The sequence below is a fragment of the Alligator sinensis genome, unplaced genomic scaffold (assembly GCF_000455745.1).
Source record: "Alligator sinensis unplaced genomic scaffold, ASM45574v1 scaffold574_1, whole genome shotgun sequence".
NCBI lineage: Eukaryota > Metazoa > Chordata > Crocodylia > Alligatoridae > Alligator > Alligator sinensis.
The window spans coordinates 62,557-62,916 of NW_005842106.1; positions in this window are offsets into that span (position 1 = coordinate 62,557).

The following is a 360-nucleotide window of genomic DNA, read 5'->3' on the forward strand; positions in this document are numbered from 1 at the left end:
TGGGGATGACGCTGAGGAACTCCCGGGGCCTCCCCCTCCCGAAGTACTAGGACTCGCTAGGGATGATGCTGTAGAACTCTCTGGGCTGCTGGGGCTAATTCGGGATGAACTTTCTGAGCTTCCCCTTCTCGAAATGTTGGTACTGGCCAGAGACTGTGCTCTATTCCTATGCCTTAGTCCCTGAGTCAGATCTCCCTCACTGTCAGAATCGAGAAGGACTTGGGGCTTTCTCCCAGTGTCTTTTGCCAGTAACATTTTGCACATTTTTCCTTTACATTTTTGGACCCATGGGGGAATGGGATTCATTATAGTTGTAGCCCAAGAGTCTATATATGGGTATTGATCCCAATGACCATCCCT